Genomic DNA, 23,453 nt, shown 5'->3' with positions numbered 1-23,453 from the left:
GACTAAATTCAGATTTTTTTTTTAACTGTGAGAGGATGGGTACAGAGGTTATTAACTTACACTGTGTTTGGGGACCACAAGCAATTAATATCATGGCAAGCAGAAAATCAATATAATCTTTGTTTTATACCTCCCTGAATTGAAAAAATAAGAAGTGTGTGGATGGGTAGCAGTGCTGGGTAAAGGGCATGGCCATCTTTACAATCTGCTCCTGTTATGGTCAGTCCAGACAGGGGTTGACTTTCCATTCTACTACTTATTAACTAAAAACAACAGAAGCCATGATAATTTATTGAGCACATCCTATGGGCCAGGATTTTTTTTTGTAGAGTAAACTATGGCTTCTTTAACTCTCAGAATACCCCTAGGAAGTAGCTACTATTATCATTGATATTTTATAGAAAAGAACAATGAATTTTAACAGGTAGAGTTGCTGGATTAATCAGTAATGCCAAATACATCTGTTGACCGCATCCCATACATAGCCTTTTATAATTCTCCCCTAAACCACTGTGGCTGGGAACCTCAGAACTAGGTTTTCCAAATTCCCTGCTCAGCTGGAGTTTGTTGCTGGCAATGGGAGGCACTTAGAACCCATTAAATATGGGAAGAAAATAGAAGCCACCTTGTTCCTGGCAGTGGATGTGACTACAGACTACTGCAGTAGTGCCAGCAGCCTTAGTACCTCTGGCAGATGAGCATGTATGCCTGCAGAGACAACCACCAGCATGATTCAGGCCTTGTGGAGTCTGCATGCTGTGTCAGGCAGATGAGTATTTCTCCTGCTAGGGTGGTGTGGCTTTCTGCGGTTTCTCATCTCTGAATGCCACAAACTTTCCCCCTTTTTGTTGATTCAACCTCCCTAATTTTGTCTCTTAATTCCCTGATTCAATATCTTCCTGTTTAAATGCCTAGATAGATGTGTGTTTTCCTGAGGGAATTAATATCACATCCATTTGGCCTGCACTATCTTCCCAAATCTGCTCACACTTCAAGGGTGGATAGACAGTACTTTTTTTTTCTGGACCCAAAGAACTTTCATTAGCATAGTCACCATGGCTCTGCTCCTGGGAACTCCACCTGCCTGTCTGGGCCATCACTCTTTTACTGGCACGGTGCTCACAGAAGCATAGGGTCCAACAGAAGAACCTCAGATATTATAACTGCAACTTTGACAAAGCCTTGTGAGATATTTAAGATTCAGTTGAGTATCAATGGAATATGCAAAATCTATCAGACTGAAAAAAATTCAGAATTCCATAGAAATTAAAAACCTTTTAAGACATCAAGAAAGACATCCCTATATCATAGGAAAAACAACAGCAAGAAAGCTGAATATGATCAGTTGGTCAACCTGAATGGGAGTTGAATCCTTCTGTGGTTAAAATGAAGAATTAGGTAATGTGTTTGTCTTGAGTCTAGGGATGTGGGCCAAGTAGCATTGCTTGTCGATTATGACATCATCTACATGGAAATTAAAAATAGGACTGAGTTCCCTTAGCTTAGGTCTCTCAAGAGAACACAGTTGTGGTTAATCTCTGTTCAATCAGCTGGGGTCACAATTGTTTTGCTTAATGGGTGAGTGTGGGGAGCAACTCGGACTAGACTGTTACTGGAATTAAGATACATTCTATGCATCTGCTCTCCCACAATATGGCGCTGAGAAGGGAGTAACAACTTCTATGCAGCTGCCTCTTGCCAACTTGAGTGATGACCTGCAGGAGCTGATCCTGCTCCTGATTGGAGGAGAGCAGCGTACTCGGCGTGTGGGTAGCAGAGTTGGGATTGGCGGAAGAGGACTATAAAGGAGGAGAGAGACAACATGCACCAGGAACATCTAAAGGGAACACCTGAGCAGCCCCCGAGAGAGCCGGCTGGCGGTGTGCCGCTCCCCCGCGGAAGTGGGGAAAGTGGCAGGGGGAACCGCCCTTCCACGGAGGTGGAAGGGTCGGTAGCCAACCTGGGAAGAACCAGCAGCAAACCCGGGGAGGGCCGAGCAGACGAAAGAACAACGCAGGGTCCTGTGTTGTTCCTCCACGAAGACGGGGAGCGACATAATGGTGCCGTGACTCGGATATGAAGCCTAGACAGGGTTTAGTGTCATTCCTCCATGAAGAGGGGGAGCGACAGGTGAGAATCTTTCTTTCTTTTGTAAAGTAATAAGATTTTATATAGGGCATCTGTCAGAACAGAAAGGACAGATAGAGAGTACCCCGTCACTTGGACTCTGGGAGAGTAAGGTTACATGGTTGAATGGAGAGAATACACCTGGGCAGGCCAGGCAGTGGCTCAGCAGACAGCAGACAGCTGAGCACGCAGTCTTTCCTTGGACTCCTGATTTTTAAGGGAGCCTCTTTACCTTCTCCCCCTCCTCCAGGACAAAGGATGGGGAGCCCTGGCAGAAGTGCTTGTTAGGTGAAAATTAGCAAATTCCTCTCGAGATTTACTGGCACTGGGCAGAGTAGAGGGGCTTCCCTTAGGGATTCTGTGAAGGTTTGATTGCTCCATGTTATCAGGTCAGATAACCCATTTGGTCCTGAGGAGAGAGAATTCTCCTGGGAGCTTTTCCTGGGGGAAGGGCTGGGATCACCTGGAAGGTTATCAGGATCTGGGCAGGACTTTGAAGTGCAAAATGCTGGATTTCAGGAGCTTCCACAGTAGATGCTGGTCTTCAGGCCCTTCTCACACACACATAGGCTAATTTTTTAACTTCTTACCTAACATTTCCCCCTCAATGGAGAAATACCCATAATCTTATGGGGATAAATGGCCGGAGGTCTTCTGTAGCTACTTTGGAAGCTGACAAATGGATATAGAGATGGATATGGGTATTTTTTCTCTTGCTATCTGTCCTATGGTGTTTGAGATTGGCCTTGGAAAGACTGTCCTGCTCAGTCTGGAGGACTGCTCAGGTTGTCCAATGGGATGAGCTGGAATCCTTGTTTGACAACCATCTGAAGCTCAACAGCTCTTACTCTGCATAGAGTTTTTTTTTTTTCAATCCCTTCCTGATCTCTTAGTTAATTCCCCTGTGGATTTCTTCATGGATCCCTTTGTGGTCACCAAGTGTCACCAGAGAAAAGAGCTGTGGAAGCCATGGGGTTCTTGTCTTCATGCAAGAAAGAATTCAGGTGTGAGACAGACAGTAAAGTAGTAAGGTTTTATTGGGGACAGGGCATCCATCAGAATGGGAGGGACAGATAGAGAGCAAGGTTGCATGGTTGAATGGTGAGAACATACCTGGGCAGGCCAGGTGGGTGGCTCAGCAGATAGCAGAGGGCTGAGTGTGCCAAGAATCTTTCAACCCAGTAGAATTCAGCACTATGTATAACAATGGTTAAGAGAAGAAAAATCACAAGGTCAGTATTTGGGGGCTAAGAAGGAGGAATATGTGCATAGTTGGTGTTTACAGTACTGTAATTTTAAAGAAAATATTTCCTATAAGAAATGATTTTACAGCTTTTACTAAAATTATGAAGCATTGACTATATGGATCTGGATTTTCTCTGCTGCCATAAACAATTAGACACCTGGACAAAATAGATCAGATACTGTTTCAGATACTAGACAACAGGACAGGCCTATTTTGCTTCTCTCCATTCAACCATGTAACCTTGCTCTCTACATGTCCCTCCCATTCTGATGGATGCCCTATCCCCAATAAAACCTTACTACTTTACTGTCTGTCTCACACCTGAACTCCTAGATAGAAAGGAAACACATAGGTGAGAATGGCAATTGCTTAGACTTATTGCCTGGAGTCACCTTATAAACCTTGGTGCAGGAAGAGGAACTTGAGTAACATATTGCTTTGAAAGAGACAGATACTGATATTCAGGAGAACCAAGATGGCTGTGATTTGTGGGGAAGGGAACTGGAAGCAGGAAGTGATGCAGAGAAAGCTCCAGAAACCTGCACAGGCATGCTTTAGTTTTTTTATGTTCATAACCTAGGAAAAAATAAGACTGCTGAGGAGCTATCAACTGAACAATTTCCAGAGCTTGAATGGGACTGGGAGACTTTCAGTTCTGAACAGAAGAAAAAAAACACCTCATTGAAAATCTGGAACATTCAGAATGTACCCCAGAAGGCCATGCCTTACAAAGCAGGGTTAAGTTGGCCCTAGAGAAAAAGGTACTTCAGATTTGCCAAGCAATGCTTAGAAAAAAGCCCTGAAATTATCAAGCCCATCCACACATTCACAAATTAGTTTATTGCCTGCCAGACATTCTTTCAAAGAAGACCAGATCAGATAAAAAACATCCAGCTTGTAACCCAAAGTCATTGGGTAGGAATGACCACTGACATTGAATGTGGACCCAGCCAGAAAACAGCGAACAGCCATCTTCAAAGTCCTAGAAGAATACGATTATCACCCATCAAACCAGAATTCTTTAACTAGGAAAACATCTTTCCAAGGTAGAGATAAAATAAAGAAACCTCATATGAATAAAAACTGAGAGGATGCGTCACCTGTGGACTGACACTACAAGAAATGTAGGAAATTCAAGTTGTAGGGAAATATCAGATGCAAACTTGGATATATGCAAAGTAATGAAGAGTGCCAGAAACAAAATATATGAATACTCACAATTTATTTAAAAGAGAACTCATTAGACCAAAATAATTATACCGTACTATGAGGTTTATAACACATGTACAATGACAACAGCGCAAAAGCTGGGAGGGGTAAATGGAAATGCAGTATTGCAAGGTTGAATGCTTAAGTGTTATAGTGAATTGAAGGTAGACGGAGCCATGGTATGTATTGTAACCAATTTAATGCATAATTGATTTTGACTTATTTTTATGTTGAAAACTTAGAGTTTATGCAAGGTAAAATATTATATTCATAAGTGGATAAATTACTAGAAATTATGTGGTATTTGAAAAATTTGTAGTAAGTTCACTAAAATACTTTAAAAAAGACATTAAATGTGCAAATATTAAATGCATAGCTCTAGTTTAAAATAGTTTGATGTATCATGATTGTCCTTTTTTTTTTTTCAGTAAAATGTTAATCTGTGGTCTAGATGGGTTACTTGATTTGCCCGAAATAACATAATGAGAAGATTCATCTTTTAAGTCCATTTTTGTGCAGAAATGAATTTTCTACTCATCTGGGTAAATACCTAGGAACATGATTACCATAGGATCTTATGGTAAGAGTATTTTTTTTTTTTTGACAGGCAGAGTGGACAGTGAGAGAGAGAGACAGAGAGAAAGGTCTTCCTTTGCCATTGGTTCACCCTCCAATGGCCACCGCGGCCGGCGCACCGCGCTAATCCAAAGGCAGGAGCCAGGTGCTTCTCCTGGTCTCCCATGGGGTGTGCAGGGCCCAAGCACTTGGGCCATCCTCCACTGCACTCCCTGGCCACAGCAGAGAGCTGGCCTGGAAGAGGGGCAACCGGGACAGAATCCGGCGCCCCGACCGGGACTAGAACCCCATGTGCCGTCACCGCAAGGCGGAGGATTAGCCAAGTGAGCCGCGGCACCAGCGGGTAAGAGTATTTTTATGTTTTGCATTACAATGTCAGTCTGTCCTCCAAAGAGGCTGTGTCACTTTGCGCCACATCCTCATCAGCATTCAATGTTGTCTATATTTTGTATTTTCCCCATTCTAGTAAATGTGTTGTGGCAACTCATTTTCCAGAGCTTTCTCATTGTTACTGACTTACATGTTACAATCCATGTGATAGGACCATATTCCTGAATTGTTAGCTTATTAACCATGGCTCCACTTCCTGGAGACAGGATCCTTGCAGAGGGATGAAAAGGGGAAACTCACAGAGAAGGCCCAGGACCCTGATGGTGCACGATTATGCTTGCTGAGAGTTGAGGTCACTTGGCTGTGAAGAAACGGGGTATGACCAGACTGTGGAAGGGTCACTTAGAATTCCTCTCCTCTTGGGGCTGGCACTGTGGTGTGGTGGGTTAAAGCCCTGGCCTGCGGTGCTGGCATCCCATATGGGCGCTGGTTCTAGTCCTAGCTGCTCCTCTTCCAATCCAGCTCTCTGCTGTGGCCTGGGAGGGCAGTGGAGAATGGCCCAGGTTCTTGGGCCCCTGCACCCACGTGGGAGACCCAGGGGAGGCTCCTGGCTTCAGGTCAGCGCAGCTCCAGCCATTGAGGCCATCTAGGGAGTGGACCAGTGGATGGAGGACCTCTCTCTTTCTCTACCTCTCTCTGTAACTCTTTCAAATAGATAAAATAAATCTTTAAAAAAAAGAATCCTTCTCCTTTTCATGCAGGCCAGCTTGGCATAGAATCCCCAGCCAGATGGGTTTGTGTACCATCAGAAAAGGATTGCACACAATTTTACTTTTCTTTTTTTCTCCCACAAACTGTAACCTATTTGCTCAGTGTGGCCACTCTAAAGTGAACTGACGTTCAATCCTGACAAGGATAGACATTTGCTTCTTTCATGCCAGTACATCCTGTGCTCAGCTGCTGGGCAAAGGTTACCCTTTCCCATGCCCCCTCAGTGGGTGATGGGCCATCCAGCTAGAGAAACAGGGATGCAGTAGCCAACTCTAAAACTAAGGAAAAAGAGACATTTTTCACAGCTTTAGAAATACAAATATCCTAGCTCCTTAGTTAAACCAAGCAAAGGCAATCATACTCAGATTTAAAGAAGCTGGGTAGGCATGGCAATGCTAAAAATGCTCAGCTTTGTCTTGTTGGCTGATGAGTGTAACTGTGCCTTGCACATCTAGAAGGATATGGGGGTATTTCAAAATTTTGTGGAAAAATAGAATTAAAAGCTAAGTTCATTTTGGTGCAAAAAGCATCTTGAAATCCATACATCATTTCAAAAATTTTTTGCACCAAAATGAATTTATGTTTTAATTCTATTTTCTAAGAACTTCTTAAAGTCCCCTCTTACAACTGTAATGGGGCTGGCACAGAACATGGGAGAGGCTTTGCAATTTTCTGTGGTATTCTTTTGGCTCAAAAGACTCCAATGTCTACGTTCCTTTCCTCTTGTATACCTTTTCCACTCTGTGTGGACATCTTCCCCTTTCCCCTTTTAAGACTCCAAGTCACCATTTGCTGATTTGATATATGCATTCCTATTTGTATTTAACACACTAGATAAGTGTTGCGCCCTTGCAGCCGCTGTTCTGTTCTTACTGCATGTAACCCTCACCAGACTTCTCACTTTGTGTGAAGGTTGTAAATCCTTGCCTTTGCACTCACACTTGTGATTTGCTGATTATCCAGTGCTCTACACAGTCTTCTCTTCACCACTTTTTCTGTACCCACTTTGGCAGGGAGAGTTTCACTGTGTATCATTTTCCTTTAGCAATTCACTTCCTTTATGCATGTACCCTTTGGTCTGACAAGTATTTACTGAACTTTATGTAAGGTAACCTGTTCAGCGCTAATAGCACACAGAGATGATGTTAATTCTTGCCCTTACAGGGTCTGCCAGCTAGTAGGAGAGGGCCAAGGGGCAAGATGGTGATGATAATGCAAAGTGTTATTTGTTCCTGCACTGCACTGAGGGCCTGGAGATCATGTGTGAGCATTGACTTCCAAACTGGGACTTAGGGTGACCCATGGAAATCTCCTGGAGGGAAAAATAACACAGTTGATATCCCAAAGATGAAAACAAATAAGAAGTCCTGGAAGAGTGTACCAGGGAAAGGTTACTGCTTATGAGAGAGTCCCAGGATGGATGTTTAAGGAACAGCAATAGGCTTAAGGCTTGGGGACCATGGAACTAAGGGTGATGGGTTTAGTACACTGTGCTATTTGGTCTTTGCCCTGAGAGTAATAGGAACTATTGAAGGGCTTTAAGCAGAGCTGTGACTTGATCAACACGATAGTGCTCATGTTTTTGAGGGACTTCCTATGGAAAGTGGATTGAAATGAACAAGAGCACTTAGGAGGATGATTTACTAATCCAGGCAAGAGAATAACTGCAAGTTCAATAAGAGTAGAAGGATGGTGGATGGCAAGTAGGTGATTCCAGATACACTGAAGAAAACTTGTGTCTCTGGTGAATAGTTTGTTAGGAGAGAGGAATCAAGTTTGTAGCCTCATATTTTTAGTTTGGGCAGGTCAGTGGATGACAATGCATTCCCGTAGAAAACACAACTGAGGAAGATGCAGCTTTCCTAAATTAATGAACTTGGTTTTTTTAGAGCAGCTCTAGGGTCACAGGAAAATTGAGTGCAATATACAGAGAGTTCTCATAGAGCCCACACAACTGATAAACCTACACTAACCCACCATTATCACTCACAGTCCAAATTTACATCAGACCTCACTCTTGGTGTGCCATCTTCCTTAAGTTTTAACAAAGACCTGCATACTCCATTGTAGAACAACACAGAGTAGTTCCACTGCCTGGCCAGATCACCCTCTTGTCCTATGAGCCCCTCTTAACTACTGAACTTTTTACCATTTCTATAGTTTTTCCTCTTTTTAAAAATAATGTTACATAGGCAGAATCACACTGTGAGTTTTGAGACTGGCTGCTTTCTTTTAGTAATAAGCATTCAGATCATTCCATGTCTTTTTCTCCCTCCCTCCCTCCCTCCCTTCCTTCTTCTCTCTCTCCCTCCCACCCTTCCTCACTTTTTCCCTCCCTTCCTTTCTAGGTTCTCTCTCTCTTTCCCTTTCCTTCTCTTCCTTCTTCCTTCCTTCCTTCTTTCCTTCCTTCCTTCCTTCCTTCCTTTCTTCCTTCTCCTCCTCCTCCTCCTCTTCCCCCTTATCCTCTTCCTTCTCTCCCTCTTCCTCTCCCTCTGTCTCTTGATAGCTCATTTCTTTTTTACATTGAACACTATCCCATTGTCTGGGTGTAACAGAGTTTATCCATTTTTCAACTGAAGGATACTTTGATTGCTTCCAAGTTTTGACAATGCTGAATAAAGTTAATATAAAAATTTGTGTGCAGTTTTTGGTGTGAACATCACAGTTTTCAATTCACTTGAGTACATACATACCAAGGAATGTGATTGCTAGGTCATGTGTATGTTTAGTCATGTGAGTATGTTTCATTTTATAAGAAACCATTGTCTTACAAATTGGCTCTGCCTTTTCTCATTCCCATCAGCAGTGGATGAGGGTTCCTGTTATTCCACGTCCTCACCAAATTTGGTGTTATTGTTTTGGATTTTAGTCATTGTAATCAGTGTGTACTGGTATTTTATTATTGCTTTAATTGGCATTTCTCTAATGTCATGATGTGGAGGACTTTCCATAGGTTTACTGGCCATCACATATCTTCTCTGCTGAAGTGTCTCCTATGCCTTCAACTCATTTTTAATGGGGTTGTTTGCTTTCTTACTGTTGAGTTTTCGGAGTTCTTTGTATGTTTTAGATCATTGTCAGATATGTATTTTGCAAATATTTTCTCCCAGTTTGGGTCTTGTTTTTTCATTCCCTTGACACCATCACTCAAAGAGCAGAAGTTTAAAATTTTAATAAAGACCAGCTTGTCAATGCTTCCTTTCATAGTTAATGCTGTTGGCCTTGAAGGCACGGTTTTGAGAGAAAGAAGAGTTCAGTCATGTGTATTGGGTGTGAGTCCCCATTGGATGCCCATGAAAAAAGCTAATCCTTGGGTACCCCATTGTTTATGTTATAGTAAACTCAGGAGAAAGACTGGCTGGTTCATCACTGTCTCCCATATTCTCCCTCCAGCACTAATATTCCTGAACAGAAACTTAGTTTCTCCTGAAGGCAATGGAGTTCTTGTTGCTGTTCCCCTTGGACATGGTATCACATTACCGTTTATGGCCTTTGTTTCAAAAGCAGCGTGTGTTTAGAGCTAGGAAGAGGCTGCTGTTTCCTGGGCAGTCCAGAGCTGATTTCCTGCGCTCTGCTTTTGGGGACGTAGTAGCTTTCTAAGTGTGCTGTTCTAAGGGAGAGGCTTAGCTGTCCACTATGATTCTTGGTTTTAGATTCCCAAATAGGGAGAAAATCTGAGTTTCAAGTGTTAAGATATTGACTCAGGAGAGACAAATAGTTTCTTAGGGGTTTAGGCCAGGATGCTCCTGGCCCTGTAGGACCGGCTATAGAGCCAAACACCCGGAGGGACGATGCAGCTCTGGTGAGACAGCAGCTGGGGGAAGACCACAGGGAACTCCAAAGGCCTTTGCTTTCTGTCTACGAGCATGAGAGAGCCTCTCAGGCCAGCAACAGGGGAAGAGACAGGGCGACGTGATGTGTGCTGTCGGTAGTTCTGCCTTCATGTGAGTGTTTGCCTGAGTCTCAGAAGCTGTTGGTGCAGGGAGGCAGGTTCCTGGCTGGATCAATCAGTAACACATGCTTGGAGACAAAATGGGAGGGGATGCTGTCATGAACTGTCTTTCCTGACACTTGGACAACACTAGAGCTGGATATTAGTTTTAGAATCTTGGATCATGTTCTGAACGGATTGCGGTTTAACCTCCTATTTATCCCAAATAGACCAATTTGTAAGGCAGGAATGAACTGAGTTGCAATGAAGAACTAGAATTAAGATTTTTTTGCTATGTGCCCTTGAAGTAAACATAAATGAGTACTCTTAAGCAAGCTAAAAGGTGGAAAACAAACCTCCATTTCTGTCTAAAATGTGAGAGCTTGCATCTCCTATACAAATCCCTGAGTGACTTTCAGAACATGAAACTTGGTTCTTAAAGTCTGCCCTGTCCACGTGCAGCATTGTTTTTATGCACTTCGCTGCTGGACTTCCTGTGCAGTGCCAGGTCTGCTAGTGAGAAGCACCTGCTTATGCCTTCTCCCTTACCTTATTCCTGACAGCCCCATCTCCATTTCTGTATCCTTCAGTGGTCACAGTGGCCCTTCTACTGCTGCCCTGGGCCTCTGCTTTCCTGACTTTACTGTCCTGAAAATCTGTGCATGGCAGCCAAAAAACAATAGTCTTACTGCCACACTGTCCTGCTCTTCTTTGGGAAGCTTGACACAGTCTCACGCCTGTTACTCATTTTTCCCCTCTGTAACCCCAATTCAGCCTTTAATTCTTAGGATCCCACCAACTAACACTCTCCAGGAATCTCCTCCTTCCCACCTACTTCCCTGCCCATGATCAGCTATTTTGACTCATCTTCAATACTCAAAGTCCTCTTAGCATCCTGCCAGGCCCACTTCTGTGGCATTGCTCTATTGATCCTTCATTTCTGCTGCTGGACCACAGATCATTGCCAAGGAGAATTCTGGAGCTTTGCCCACCTGATCTAGTACACATTCATGTGAATGTCAGCTTGGCAAACATCTCTGCTTATCAGTCTCACTATTCATGTCTCTGCTTCCCTGGAAGACCACAATGCTCTTCTAACCTGGTCTACACCCAAAAATAATTCATAAAATCTCTCTGTACCTTCAAACATTTTTAAATTGAGACACAAAAGTTTTCAGCAGAATTTTAAATAGCTTAGGAAATATACTTTCTGGCATATTGTAATGTTGACATTTTAATAAAAGTGTTGCATCGCTCCTTTAAATGAATCCAGCTTAATAGAAATACCGTGGTAATTTGACACCTGGCATTAACCACACAAAACCTTCTTTTTTTAAACAGGCAGAAACTTCACACTCTGTCCTTTACTTCTTGAAATCATCTATGCATTTTACTTCTGCCAAACTTCATCCTAGTATACTTTTTTTTGACAGGCAGAGTGGACAGTGAGAGAGAGAGAGACAGAGAGAAAGGTCTTCCTTTGCCATTGGTTCACCCTCCAATGGCCACCGTGGCCCGGCCCGCACGCAGTGGCCAGCACACCGCGCCTATCAGAAGGCAGGAACCAAGTGCTTCTCCTGGTCTCCCATGGGGTGCAGGGCCCAAGCACTTGGGCCATCCTCCACTGCACTCCCTGGCCACAGCAGAGAGCTGGCCTGGAAGAGGGGCAACTGGGACAGAATCCGGCGCCCCGACCGGGACTAGAACCCGGTGTGCCAGCGCCGCAAGGCGGAGGATTAGCCTACTGAGCCGCGGCGCTGGCCCCTAGTATACTTTTATACTCAGCATCTATTCATAATTCTACTGGACTTCTATATGACAAAATACATTGATTTATTTATTTACTTTTATTTACTATGAGACTTCATATGTTAAAACATTTTTCCTAGACTGGTTTATCATAAAAATTATTATAAAGAGCTTCTCAAAACATTGTAAGTACAAAGATATCCTCTTCAAAAAGTTCATGGATAAAAGGAATTAAAAGATAAGTTTATTTTGGTGTCAAGATTTTTGAAATCCATCCATAGTTGTCTCATAATACACATTTCCATGAACTTTTTTAAATAAAGATTTTGCTCTTTTTTTTTTTTTTAATTTGAAAGATAAATCTTCAACCTGCTTGTTCACTCTCAAAAGGCCACAACAACTTCATCTGGGTTTCCCACATGGGTGGCAGGGGCCCAAGCACTTGGGTCATCTTCTGCTGCTTTCCCAGATGCATTAGCAGAGAGCTGGATGAGAAGCAGAGCAGCTGGGGCTCAAACCAGTGCTCTGAAATGGGGTGGTGGAGTTGCAGGTGGCAGCCTAAACCACCATGCCACAAGGCCGGCCCATCCATGAATTTCCTAAAAACTCCTAGTATATGGCAGTGCTTCAGAAATAGTTCCCAAACAAACGTTTTATCTGGTTACTTAATGAAAGGAACTGCTGAATTCTTTCTTCATCTTGTGGAACTGAGATTTCTATACCTGGGCAACGTACAGGGAGAAGGGGAGATTTGCCTCATTTTGAGGAAGTAAAGAAAGAGAGTCTGTAGAGGGGAGTGGATAGAGATGGGAGATGTGGCTCCACAAGAGCTTTCTCTGGCAAATCAGTCTAATTAAGAGCATGTGAGGTGGTGGGCATTGAGCTAGCAATTGCACTAGTGCCATATTTCAGAGCATGTGGGTTTGAGTCCTGGCTCCACCCTGATGAAGGTGCACCCTGGGAGGTGGCGGGTGATGACTTCAGTATTTGGGTCTCAACCACCTACTTGTGAGACCTGCTTTGAATTTCTGGCTTCCAGCTTTGGTCAGTCCCAGTCCTTACTGCTGTAGGGATCTGAAGAGTGGGCCAGCAGATAGGAGCTCTGCCTGTCTTTCTCTGCTTCTCTCTCTTTGCCTCTCAAAAAAAAAAAAAAAAAAAAAAAAAAAAAAAAAAAAATTAAAGAGTACACGAGGAAGTAGAGGATAGAAACCAATTTCCAATAACCTGTCCGTGTCTTGTGCTCTCAGAGGTCCTGGTTGCATACTTTGAAGCCAGTGTCCAGACTCCTTTCTTCTCCTCAAGCTCCAGGTTTGAGACAATGAGGATAACAGAAGACCTCATCTTTTATTCTTAAACCTGCCACAGCCCTACCCTTCCTCCAATCCTGCATCCTTTCCCCTCTCTTGGAGTATGTATCCATGCTTATAAGGTTAATTTATTCTCTCTCACAAATGCTGGTTTTTCTCCCCCACATTTTTAACTGCATTCTCTGTCCCTGCCATCTTTAGTTTCTTTCTTTCAAGATGTCTTTCCTTCTGCCAGCAAACTTGCCAGGTGTCTCCTATTTGTGTGTTTTAAAACAGCTTTTAGTTTTTGAAAATTATTCACTCAATATCACTGCCTTGTCAAGACACATGCTATCTCCATTCCTACTGCCACTACATTTTGGGACTTCTTGACTCTGATGTATCCAATTTCTCTCAATATTCTATCTCTCATCTGCCTCTTCTGCTCAATAGATGACATTTCACTCCTTCCTACATTTTCCCCCATCCTCACCCTTTCTGCTACATATTTTGAAGTATCTAGATTTTCTGCCTCTCATGCCAACCAGCTTCTCCTTTTCCTGTCCCTCAGGTGGTGCAGTGTGCCTGGGCCCCTCTTCTTCCAGGAGGCTTGGAAAAGCCTCTGCTTCCTGTTGGAGCTTTTCTCCCACTAGCCATTTTTTACCTACTCTGAGTTTATCCCTTGTTTGGAGGTTGTCTATTTCGACCCAGTCTACGTCTCTTGAATTTTAATCTTAGTCAGTTTTCTCAGTGATCTCTTCTTTGCATCAGGAAGCAGCTAAGCAAGGACACTCAAGCTTTAATATGGACATGGTTGCTCCCAAGTTGATAGGTAAAGACTATACTTCGCTATTGCAAGCTCAGGCATGGGTCCAGGCAGATGCCAAGAGCAGCTTGTGATTCTTTCCTTAGAATGTCTTCATTCTCCTAATTGCAACTAAGCCCAGACCCAGCCTCACCGTGGCCCCACCATGAAAGCCTGTTCTTCATTCATTCATCTTCATCTTCCCGTTCAGCCTACCATTCATCTCCTCATCCTCTGAGTAAGGCCTTCCATGAGCAGAATTTTTTATTTTTTAAGAAAGATTTTATTTATTTATGTGAGAGGCAAAATTACAGACAGAGAAGGGGAGAGATAGAAAGAAAGTTCTTCTATCCACTGGTTCACTTCCCAAGTGACCACAATGGCTGGAGCTGGGCTGATCTGAAGCCAGGAGCCAGGAGCTTCTTCCAGTTCTCCCAGGTGGGTGCAGGGTCCCAAGCACTTGGCCCATCTTCTACTGCTTTCCAAGGCCACGGCAGAGAGTTAGATCAGAAGAGAAGCAGCTGGGACATGGACCAGTGTCCATATGGGATTCTGGCACTGCAGGTAGAAGCTTAGCCTACTACGCCACAGCACTGACCCCAGAATTTTTAATTTTGATGACATCTAATGGGTCAGTTTTCCTTCTATGGTTATGTTTTTTGGTGTCAAGCCTAAGAACACTTTTTTGTCTATCTCTAGATAGCAAAGATTTTATATTAGTTTATTTTCACTAGAAGTTTTATTATTTTGTATTATACATTTAAGTCTATGATCCATTTTAAGTGAATTTTTGTAAAAAGTGTTAGTCTTGAAGTTTTATTTTTTTGCCATTGGCTTATTGTGTCTATTGCCCTAAACAGTGCCTGTAACTCTGTACAATTCGCTGAAAGGCTGTATTTCTTATCTTGAATGGCTCTCCTTTTTCTTTTTTTAAAATTTTATATTAACATAAAGAGAACAGATTTCATGTATTTCATGGGTACAATTCTAAGAAGATAAACATACTTCTCTCCCTTCCTCCCTCAATACCCCTCCTACCTTCCTTTCTTTTTTCTTTAATTTTTGCAAAAGCATAGTTTCAATTCACTCTATAATCACAGGATTAATGTACCACTAACCATAACATTCCAGAAGTAAAAAGTGGAAAGACCAAAGTTCTATAGGTGTACAAACAAGGGCTAAAAACAGCAATCATACCACAAGATGTCCATTTTGTTCCTATCCATTATTTTTCTGGTATTCTATATTAACTACCACATATCAGATAAAATATATGATATTTGTCTTTTTTGGACTGGCTTATTTCACTAAGGATAATAGTTTCCAATTGTATCCATTTTGTTGCAAAAGATAGGATTTCATTCTTTATATGGCTGAGTATATTCCATAATGCATATATACTACAATTTTTTTAATCCAGCCATCAGTAGATGGACCTCTGGGTTGATTCCATATCTTATCTATTGTGAATTGAGCTGCAATAACCATGAGAGTACAAATAATTCTTTTACATGCTGGTTTTCAACCAGTCTGGGTAAATTCCCAGGAGTGGGATGGATGAATCATATGGTAGATCTATTTTCAGCAACTGATAAAGGATTAATTCCAGGATCTTTAAAGAACTCAAGAAACTCAACAACAACAAAACAAACATTCTAGTTAAGAAATAAGCAAAGAACATGAATAGGCATTTTTCAAAGGATGAAAACATATGGCAAACAGACACCTACATAAATTTTAAAGTAATTACAGATGATTAAAACTATAGTAATATAACATTCTTAACCATTCATTTCAAATATTGTTTATAGCTATTTATACTCACACTAAACTAGGGTTTTTTTTTTTTTGCTTTTTAATTGTTAAACTACTTATTCAGCCAAATATTAAGCCTTGTAATATAATATACATTTAAAATATGTTACCTCCAAAATTAAAAAAAAAAGATAGGGAGAAGGAAGGAGGGTGGGAGGAAGAGAAGGAATATCATTATATTCTTAGAACTGTATCGACAAATTATATTGAATCTATTAAAAATTAATTAAAAATTTTAAAAAATGTGGACAAGAATGTGGAGACAAAGGTACTCTAATACTCTGTTGGTGGGAATGTAAACTAATACTACCATTATGGAAGACAGTATGGAGATTTCTCAGAAATCTGGAAATATATCTACCATTGAATTGCTTTTGTACTTTTGTCAAGTAGGCCTTAATTGCTTGGGTTTATTTCTCCTTCTCTGTTCTGTTCCATTGAGCTCTGTTTCTTTCTGTTCTCCAATACTATACATTCTCGAATTCTGAAACTACCTTTTAAGACTTAAAGTTGGGTAGACCCTTCTCACTTGAGGAGATTCCACTCACTGTAGTTTTCAATTTTTCAAAAATCCTTTTAGTTATTTTGGTTCCATTGAATTTCAATATAAATTTTAGAATAATCTCTAAAACTCTTACCAGGCTAAAGACTAGGATTGCAGGTTATATAATCACCTTCAATGCCAGTATCCTATACTGGAGCCTAGGTTCAAGTGTTGACTGTTCTGTTTCCAGTCCAGCTCTCTGCTAATGCACCTTGGAAGACAGCAGAAAATGAACCATGTGTTTGGGCTCCTGCTACCCATGTGGAAGACCAGGATGGAGTTTCTGGCTCCTGGTTTCAGCCTGGCCTGCCCCCGCCACTAACAATTTATAGACTGAACCAGCAAATGGAAGATCTCTTTCTTTCTCTTTCTTCTCTATCACTCTGTATTTCAAATAAATAAATAAATCTTTAAAAAATCTTGCCAGGATTTGAAAGGGATTGCATTACATTGGAAAGAATTGATATTTTCACTATGTTGACTCTTTCGATTCATAACCATAGTGTCTCCATTTATTTAGATATTCTTTGATTTCTTTCATTTGCATTCTCTTCTCTCTCTCCTCATCTTTGCATCTCTATAACTCTGCCTTTCAAATAAATAAATAAATCTTGAAAAAAAATCTTCCCTGAGAATTTACTTTTGACCCATTTGTTGTTTTGAAGTGTACTGTATTCAAGTGTTGTCAGCTGGCCTCTGCTGTTCACCTGAGTGAGGGGCTCTACTTGGCTTTAAATCCTGATCTAGCTCAATCTATTTTTTAAAAAAGATTTATTTATTTATTTATTTAGAAGGCAGAGTTAGAGGCAGAGGCAGAGACAGAGAGAGAAGTCTCCCATTTGCTGGTTCACTCCCCAAATGGCTGCAACAGCTAGTGTTGTGCCGATAGGAAGCTAGGAGCCAGGAGCTTCTTCCAGGTCTCCCACACAGGTGCAGGGTCTAAGCATTTGGGCCATCTTCTACTGATTTCCCAGGCCATAGCAGAAGGCTGAATTGGAAGTGGAGCAGCAGGGACTCAAACAGGCTCCCTTACGGGATGCTTTACCCACTATGCCATAGCACTGGCCCCAGCTCAATATATTTCATAACCCTATTTCTCATTATAACTTGCAACACAATCCCTGATTCTAGACAAATTTCTCTTTCTTTCTTTCTTTCTTTCTTTCTTTCTTTCTTTCTTTCTTTCTTTCTTTCTTTCTTTCTTTCTTTCTTTCTTTCTTTCTTTCTTTCTTTCTTTCTTTCTTTCTTTCTTTCTTTCTTTCTTTCTTTCTTTCTTTCTTTCTTTCTTTCTTTCTTTTTGACAGGCAGAGTGGACAGTGAGAGAGAGAGACAGAGAGAAAGGTCTTCCTTTGCCGTTGGTTCACCCTCCAATGGCCACCGCGGCCGGCGGACTGCGCTGATCCGATGGCAGGAGCCAGGTGCTTCTCCTGGTCTCCCATGGGATGCAGGGCCCAAGTACTTGGGCCATCCTCCACTGCACTCCCTGGCCATGGCAGAGAGCTGGCCTGGAAGAGGGGCAACCGGGACAGAATCTGGCGCCCCGACTGGGACTAGAACCTGGTGTGCCGGTGCCGCAATTCTAGACAAATTTAATGCTCCACACTGTTAGTGAGATGGTACCATCTTTTCTGAGGAGCCATCTTAATCCCCAGGTGCCATCTTAGGCTCTGGCCCAGGCTCCATCTTGTACACTGAGTTTGATTTCTCCAGCCTGGCTTACTAGAAAAGTCAGGTGACCAAATGGTCCAACCACAAGCAGCAACTCCACCCCCACTCTAATCAGATTTGCTGTTCCCACTCTCTCATCCCTGGAAAGCTATAATAAGGCCTGCTTTTCCACACAGTCCTTCTTTTCCCCTCTCTTTCACTCTCTCCCTCCAGCCTGTGGAGTTTCCCTCCACTCAACAATAAACCTTTAACTCTGGTGTTTGGTGTATTTTGTGGTGGCCTTTCATTGGTGCCATGACTCAGATTCAGGCTCAACCATCAATCTTGCTTTCCCTTTGGGGAACTGAGCTGCTTCGGGATCCTAGATCCCTGCCAACCACAAAACTCACCTCCAGACCTCCTTCTTCACCACCAAATGCTCTGTGATTTCCATCTACACACTGGCCTTCCAAAATCCTGACATACAATAGGGAACAAGGAATCCTCCCACTGCAACCTCTACCTTGGGTTGTGGTTTTACTCTGCTTGGTCTTTGTCTTTAAGTCCTGGTACCAGGCACCAACCACAACCTGCACAGGTTTTACACCTCTCCATGGACTGTACACTCTTGGACAACAGTGGGTGCAGGTGATGACCCCTACTCTCTGTTCCCATGCTCTCCCTGTGAGAAGGCTGAGATTTGATGTAGGGGATGCCTGATATCTGCTAGTCTGATCCCATGGGTCACTATGGGAGCTTCCTTGTCCTGTGTTCCATCCAACTTTCCTCTTGGTTGTTTCCTAAACCTCAAACGCCATTACCTCATCTTTCTTTCTAATCAGGCGTGGCCCAGGTATCATCTCAACAACTAGTGCAAATGGCCGTTCAATGGCATGTTTGATCTTGACATTATTTGGGATCTCTATCACTTCTGTTCAGGAAAGTGGAAGGAAATCCTTAGGTTCAGGCTTTCTCCTATCTCTGCTCCAAACCTTCTCTCTGTTCTTCGTGTTCTCCAGCTCAGGTTCTCTTCACTTCCAAAGCTCCCACTAAAAGGCCAAAACCCCTTTCTTCTACTTTCAGCTCTACAGATGAGCCTCCACCTCAAAGCCCACTGCCTACATCTGGTCCAGCTCCCACCACCTCGCTCACTGTCCCTCCCCTTCCCACCTGAGAATGCCTAGCTCCTGTTCACCCTTACCTCAGAACCAGCCCTTGTGCATTTCTACTCTCCCTGCCCTATCTATGAGCCTCTCTAACACTCTCCTCCTGGAGAAGCATAGGTGAATTTGAGAACAGGCCTGACTCTATGTTGCTGAAACTCATCAAACTGACCCATCCTATCCCGAAGGTGCAGATGCAGTCCTGGAACAAAACCCTAACTGGGATTACAACTCACCCAATGGCATAATGGTAGGAAATCATTTCATCACCTGATTATTAGCTAACCTCAAAAAATAAACCAGAAAGGCAAAGTTAAAGCAGCTCAAGAGGGTCCCATTAATTCCACAGGCAGAAATCCTAGAGGTGGCCTTTAAAGTATATAATGGGAGAATGAGAGAGCTCAAAAGGCCAAATTTCAAATGCTAGCCAAGGCCATTCAACAGCCTGCTGCCTCCAGTAGCCCCACTGATCGCAGGGGTTCTCTGGGTTCATGCTTTAAATGTGGCCAAATGAGCCACTAGGCCAGAACATGTCCCAACCCTAGAGACCCACTGAGTCCTTGTCTTAAATGTCACCAGAAGGGGCATTGTGGGGTGGATTGTCCTCTTATCTATCAGGTCAGTGGCCTTCCAATCCCCTCATGCCCTGAGTTGACCTGCTAGGACTGGCATCCAAGGATTAAAGGAGCCTGGACTCCCGCCACCCAACTTTGACCATCAACCTGCGGAAGCCCAAGGTAACTGTGTTGGTAGAAGGTAGGACAATTTCTTTCCTCATTAACACAGGGGCAATTTTCTCAGCCCTTTTCCACTATTGGGGGCCCACCTCTACTGCCTCCTCTACAGATTCTCAATCTACTCTGCATGATTGATAAGACACCCTTCTCTCACTTCTCAGGTAGTTTTCACCCCCTGGGCATCAGCCCCAAATTTCCCCCTCCCCATCCTATTCCAATTTTATGAGAATAGTAAGGGTGTGGCAATTCCATCCATCTGAGCTCATAGTTTACTGTAAGCAAGTCACCTATCCCACCCTTCTGATGGCTCTTTGTTTTATCATGAGCAAGCCAGACAGGATAAAGGATTGCAGATCAGGCTTTTTGATGGGTTTTTGGCCCATTAGGGCGTCAGCTGAAAACTGCATTCTGTTCTTCCTTCCTTCCTCAGAGATTAATTTGTCAGTGAGACTGGGTGCAGCCTGGAGTGAGGCTTCCCTACCTTGCCAGGTCCCTTCAATTCTTACAAATTCAACTTCCTGGCCCCATTAGTGAGCATTTCCTAGACGTTTTGTTCGCTAGCTCTGGGTTAACAGCCAAAACTGTCTCTATCTCTTCCTAAATCCTCCTCTTCCATTCTGGCACTCTCCCCTCCTGAGTACAAAAAAAAAAAAAAAAAAAAAAAAAAATATTGTAAAGTGTAACAAAATGTTCATCACTCTAAAAGCCCTGCACCTGAAACATTCCAAACTCCTAAAACAATGGAACTGTAAACTTCACCAAAGAGCCTTTCTCTCATCTGCCAACCTCCCTATCTGAGTCCTTGTGGTGCGCTTCACCTCCCCCAACAAACAGCTCAGCTGTTCAAACCCGATTTCAAACACCCCTGCCCTCTGTCTGGGCAGACTCAGCTCTAAAGTCTTCTCTAATTAGCCACCTCTTCCTCTTTGGACCCTAAAATCCTAAAACCTAACAAAAACGTCCCCCTCCAGACAACATTAGCCTGAGAGCTGTCTCTCCCAATCTATGTGAAATAATGATCAAAACTACTGGCCCTTTAAATGAGCAGGCTCATCAAGTTAATTACTATTTCCAGACATATTTCCATTTCCATAATTGCTCCTTATTCTGTCACCTATCAGATCCTCAGGAATCTCTGGAGGGGTGCCCATCTGCTCTGATGGATGCCCTCTCCCATTAAACCTAACATAATAGTAAACAATAACTTGCCAAACTTGTTTTATAACTTAGTTTAATAGGTTTCTGACAGCAATGATCATCTGGTTCAATGTCACTGATTTATAGATAAAATGAGTAGAATTCCATATAAATGCAATTTTGACCTTAATTCAGATGGAGGTTTGATATAATATCAACATCTTCAGTTATCTAGATGTAACTGTTAAATGTAAATTGGGTAAGACAAATGATAAATGTGTTTAAATGCAAATGTTGGTACTCTTAACACCTTATATTCTATAGAAAAACTATTTGGGTTGTTAACAAATATGTTTTCATAAACTGCCTATGAAAAATAGTTCAACACTGCTTGGAAGTATAAAAGAAATAAATTTTTGGATACAAAATTATTAATCTATTTTCCTCTGATATAAAATTAAAATCTGGTCCTCTGCTAAAGCAATTAGATTTTTACAATACATATATGTTAGTAAATATTTTAAAATCATCTTAAAAACCTGTTTAAAACTGCAGCATCTCCTTTTGATAGTTTTTGTTTAACAGGTGACTATCAGTTTTCCAGCCAGCTCTAGTAAGCTATTTTCTCTTCCCTAGTCCTGACCCTGTTAAAATTGTTCCAAGTTATGGATGACTCCATGCGCTAACTCTTATATTTAAGATTTTATATCCAATTCTTGGAATGACCAAAGAGATAGATTTGTGTTCTGTTAATCTATTGTGTTCTCTACTGTCTCTATTAATCTCTGACTGTTTAGAAACAACTGAGCTTTAGAAGAGTTACCATTTGCTTGAATATGTACTCATTCTAAAGCATTTAAATAATCACCTTGTAACAGTGATCAATTCTGGTTTATATTATATCATTTTGTTAAAGGATCCTATTTCTACCAGATCTTTTAAACCTACTTGACATCCTTGACAGGCATTCCCAAAAAAAGTTCAAGGTTTCAAATTCTTTCGAGTTGATATTTCCAATTGGGTCCCTGGAAATATCAGGATATATCTCTCATCTTGTAGAGACACCAACTAATAAAGCTATTTGGATTATATTAAAGGTACTGTCCACACGTGTAGTGGTGCTAAATTTTAAGTTATGATAATGTAAGGTGCTATTGATACAAATGTCCAGAAGTTAAAAAATCTAATGATCTTGTGTTACCAGACATCTTAATGAGAAAGGCCCAGAGATGAAAAAGGGATAAATGTTTTGTAAAATCCTACAGGTGCTTTCAAAAATAATGTGTGGAGTAAACAAGTGCCTCTTGTTGGTTAATGAATTTATAACTTTAAACATGGCTAAAGTCTTTTGTCATCCACAATTTGTATTCTCCTCCAAACACTAAAAATCAGATTTGCTGCTCATGAAAACTAAAACATTGTTGGTTTGGTGTTTAATTGTGTCCTCCTATAGGTTCTTAAGAAATTTTTCTGGTAACTTCTATTGTATTCAGTACTTCGGGGTAGCTCTGTATGCAGATGAAGCCAATAATGGACTACAGGTTCCAAATGAGAGAAAGTATGGTTAACTGAGGTTACTAAGACCAGAAAGTAATTTGAACCAATTGATTATTTATTTATTTATTTTTAAAGATTTATTTAATCATTTGAAAGAGTTACACAGAGAGAGAAGGAGAGACAGAGAGAGAGAGATCTTCTATCCACTGGTTCACTCTCCAGTTGGCTACAACAGCCTGAGCTGTGCCAGTCTGAAACCAGGAGCCAGGAGCTTCCTCCAGGTCTCCCATGTGAGAGCAGGGGCCCAAGGACTTGGGCCATCCTCCACTGCTCTCCCATGCCACAGCAGAGAGCTGGATCAGAAGTGGAGCAGTTGAACTGGTGCCCACATGGGATGCTGGCACTGCAGGTGGTGGCTTAACCCTCTATGCCACAGTGTCGGCCCCCCAGTTGATAATTTAAAAAACAGTTGTATGTCTACATGGAAAAATTTATTAAGAAGTCTGTTTTAATTGGTTTATAGATAAAATATGGCTCATGAATTTAAACTGCTAAATTAATCAAAGATATATTTTTGGTTCATGTGACCTAAGTCTCTGAATCAGCTATTTTAAATTTGGTAGAAAGAAACTAAAACTGTTTAAGTCATTGGCATGTTTGTACTTGACTTTGCTGGTCAAACAGGTTACACTTGTGTTAGATATTTAAGCAATGTTTCCAAATATATGTACTCTTGAAATTTATAGAAGGCATTGGACTTTTTTGTAAATGTTTCATAAGTCATTATTCAACAGTTAAGTTGCTTGCTAAATTTTCATTTTAAGTGATCTGGGAAGCCTGACTTGTTCCCTCATTTCTCTACTCAAGATGGGAAACTGATATG

At 41.9% G+C, this 23,453-nt stretch overlaps 1 protein-coding gene and 1 long non-coding RNA gene across 5 annotated transcripts in view; one reads left to right on the top strand and one right to left on the bottom strand.

The window, feature by feature from the left end:
- XKR4 (XK related 4) overlaps window positions 1-23,453 on the bottom strand; it is a 485,043-nt gene that overhangs the window by 48,886 nt on the left and 412,704 nt on the right. The window lies entirely within an intron of this gene.
- On the top strand, window positions 1,580-17,000 carry LOC149126201 (uncharacterized). 2 transcript variants are annotated; one of them, XR_016234917.1, is made up of 3 exons: window positions 1,580-2,130; window positions 5,194-5,501; window positions 16,580-17,000. It is a non-coding gene; the product is annotated as an uncharacterized LOC149126201 (long non-coding RNA). The 2 variants fall into 2 exon arrangements; XR_016234916.1 differs by having other exon boundaries at window positions 1,582-2,130; window positions 5,190-5,501; window positions 16,580-16,999.

This window comes from Oryctolagus cuniculus, chromosome 6 (genome assembly GCF_051225735.1).
Source record: "Oryctolagus cuniculus isolate XC-2025 breed Fujian yellow rabbit chromosome 6, ASM5122573v1, whole genome shotgun sequence".
Taxonomy (NCBI): Eukaryota; Metazoa; Chordata; class Mammalia; order Lagomorpha; family Leporidae; genus Oryctolagus; species Oryctolagus cuniculus.
This window is presented reverse-complemented; position numbering and strand designations above follow the sequence as displayed.